The sequence below is a fragment of the Osmerus mordax genome, chromosome 24 (assembly GCF_038355195.1).
Source record: "Osmerus mordax isolate fOsmMor3 chromosome 24, fOsmMor3.pri, whole genome shotgun sequence".
NCBI classification, from domain to species: domain Eukaryota; kingdom Metazoa; phylum Chordata; class Actinopteri; order Osmeriformes; family Osmeridae; genus Osmerus; species Osmerus mordax.
In genome coordinates this window covers 10,338,214-10,341,416 of record NC_090073.1, presented here as the reverse complement: position 1 = coordinate 10,341,416, position 3,203 = coordinate 10,338,214, and the positions used below count along the sequence as shown (strand labels likewise).

Below are 3,203 nucleotides of genomic sequence, written 5' to 3'. Positions count from 1 at the left end.
GCATGTGTGTTTTGGATTAAATGACCAAAGGTGTTAGTATGTGTGTTAAAGTAAGGAGCCTGGTTAAGTACAGATATTTGTGTAAAAAATGTAAGGTATAGAAAATACATTCTGTATGTGCCCCGCAATACATTTATGGTTGGAACAGCATTAAAAGTGGGAAATTGAAAGATGATTTTGGGGAGGGTTTGGAAAGAGGCTAATGACTTAATAAAGAAATTGTCTTCGGGATTCTTATGAAGGCCATCATCCGAAAAAACCATTGTGCCATTCATGAGTTAGTCGCCCTACTGATAACTGCCGTTGAGAATCAAAAGCAATTTTAGGATGGCATCATTAAATACTTAAAAGTGCCTTTATATTAAAACCCCATTACCCTTTACACCTTTTGGTAACTTCATGACACATTTGTGTAAATGTAAAAGAAAGAATGAGTCGTCATGAACAATTATATAAATACGTTTTTATGAAACAAAGTTGTTTACAAAAACTTAGAATAAATAAGAAATAAGTAGCAGAAAGCTTGCAATCACGAACATTCAGATAAACAGCTTAAAGGGTTGGATTGGCAAGGAGGAGGGAGATTTCTGACTCCATCACCGCATTTCGTGGCACCTCTGGTGCTTAGGCAGTTTGATATGGCCCCTACAATTACAAACCACGGGACGTTGTTTTAGGCTGCAGACTCCATTTAGAGTAGAAATTCTCTGTGTTTTGGTTTAACCGAGGTAAGAATGTGTGTGTATCCACATGACAGCCAAAGAGCAATATCGTCCAGTATTTTCTTCGGCAAAGTCCATCTCCATTTCGGGATAAGGCGCCGTTCCCCATTGGATTGGAATCCGAATTCTCTTCACTATAACAGCAGGCAACAGGTGTTCAGTTTTAGTTATTCGTAGTTAGAGAAGCAGTTTTCACTTGACTTTCGGCTCTTTCGTGGTGATTCTTTTCGCCAGCATATCCGCAAGAAGGCATTTGAGGTTGAGGAGGTCGCCGATTTTACGCAGCTGTTGCGCGCACTCCTGGGTGGCTTTCTGGTCTGGAGAAATAGAAAGATTTGTTTAGATTCATTCAACACTACAGAAGATATCCTAAGCCGTTAAACTTGACTTCAATTACGATTCCTTTAAACGAACTATTTTTAACTCACCTTTGCTCATTGCTTTCTGGCTTTCCGACCTCTTAAAAGAGGATGTTCTCGGCTCCAGTTTCATTGTTGCCGCAGGGATTAGGTCTGACAGTAGAGATTTGAAGTTTGTAGTAACTGTCCCGCTTTCTGACAACAACCAACTCATTTTACTTATAGGCCTACGCGCGTTTAAGTAGTCAAGGGGCGGTCCGTTTACGTCACACTGGGGGATTCCCACTACTAGTGTTGTTTTCTCTCCTCGCGAGTGTGTCATGCCTTTTTGGGAAATATCTTAAGACGTTTGTGGGTTTATTAATAACAATGTCTACTTTTATTTATCTGTATTACTGTTTCCTGAAATGCAACAGACAGAAAGCAAATAACTTATCCTATGTAGGCTATAATTTTGCACTGACAAACTAAACAAAAAAAGTATGATCATTATTAAAGAAAATGAGACCACTAGTCCCTTGTTAGAATCACTCTTAAGGTTTTAGTTCACTAAGTTGTCATTCCTCTTGCTTATACCTGGTTTTGTTCCATCTGCTCCAGATGAAGGCTTGCCTTTTTATATCTTTTGTATATTGGAGTTGCTTATACACACACACACATATACATATATATAAGGTTTAGTTGATGGTTATTTACATGTTTTCCTGTTTTGAAGATCAGTAGCAGCACCTGCTAGTCACGCGTGTCCATGTGACTCTGGTTGTGATTAGTGGGTTTGAATCCCTCAGTCTAGGAAGCCCACATCCCTCCTGCTCTGCTGAGCTCTGTCAGGGTCCTGGGTTCAAATCCCACACCCTCTGTTCATTAAGCATCTTCTACACAAACACATGTAAACCAACTTCTCTACCGGGGTATGGATATTATATACTAATCTAACTTGAAAGGATCAATTAGTTTCAGGTTTGTTGTAAACTGAAACAAAATGTATTATAAATGGGTTAAGGGGTAGTTAAGATGGATAAGGGACATATTCATTCATACTGACTTTGGTTACAATGATGATTAAGACAGTAATGATACACATTCTTATTTCTGCACTTAAACTGTTAAATGTTTAATGTTTAAACAGTTTATTTATTCTCCCAAATCAGTACTGAAAGTGTCCAGCAATTCTATCACAAACATTTACTTATTCCAGAGGAGCAATGGAGAAATTAGAGACATCAAAGTTCCATAAAATGACATGATGGAGGAATATGATAGTTCTCAGTTTCTATCCATCTCAGGACTGTTCCAAGTGTGTGCATAATAAACATTATGAAATATGGGAGCAGTATCTTAATACCAGTAATTTAGAGCAATGTCACTGACAGGTTCTCTTATTTCCGTGTCTTTTGTTTCACTGCAGTACTGTACGTCAACACTGGATTATGTAAGGGCACTTTCAACCAGGAAGTAGGTTAAAGTATCAAACGTCAGAAAAAACCCATAGAATTTTTACTATATAACATCGATTATAACATCGGTCTCCTGAAATAACTCACAGTGATATACAGGACCCAATTTAGAACATAAAGTTAGTTATTTTATAGGACACTGTGTATATACTTTGCTACTGAAGATGACTTTTGGTCATTGTCTCAATGAGGTCAGAGACAAGTAACAAAACTGAGAATGAAAAACATGAGCATATCCTTTGACCTATACACAAACCCTAACCCTATACACAAACCCTCTGACGGCCGTCTGGTGAACAAGGAGGATCACCAAGAAAAATCCCTTGAACTAGATGTCAAGATACATATCTACATACACATAATAGACTGACATTGTCGATAAGTAATTTAATAATTTACATTTTCAAACGTTTTCTCATAATGTATAATTCACGGTTATTTTACTGCTTGTTAATGTGGTTTCTGATTCGCATTTTATCAGCTAATGTTCAGACATTTGTTTTCTCCTCTGTTCAAACCATCCGTCTCTCTGTAGCTATGTGCAGCTGTTCCAGGGACTTCCTTACGTGGACTGGTAACATGTTCTGACTTGTCTGCTTGTGGCAGTCTCAAAACCCCATGGCTCCTGGTCTGATAGTATGTCACAGGGCTGCCAACTTCTAAAA

The 3,203-nt window shown here is 38.2% G+C and overlaps 1 long non-coding RNA gene across 1 annotated transcript; it reads right to left on the bottom strand.

Annotated features, from left to right (window-relative positions):
* Window positions 1-443: 443 nt before the first annotated feature.
* Window positions 444-1,507, bottom strand: LOC136932942 (uncharacterized). The gene is made up of 2 exons (XR_010874786.1): window positions 1,151-1,507; window positions 444-1,039 (listed from the first exon to the last, which is right to left on the bottom strand). It is a non-coding gene; the product is annotated as an uncharacterized lncRNA (long non-coding RNA).
* Between the last annotated feature and the right edge of the window lie 1,696 nt (window positions 1,508-3,203).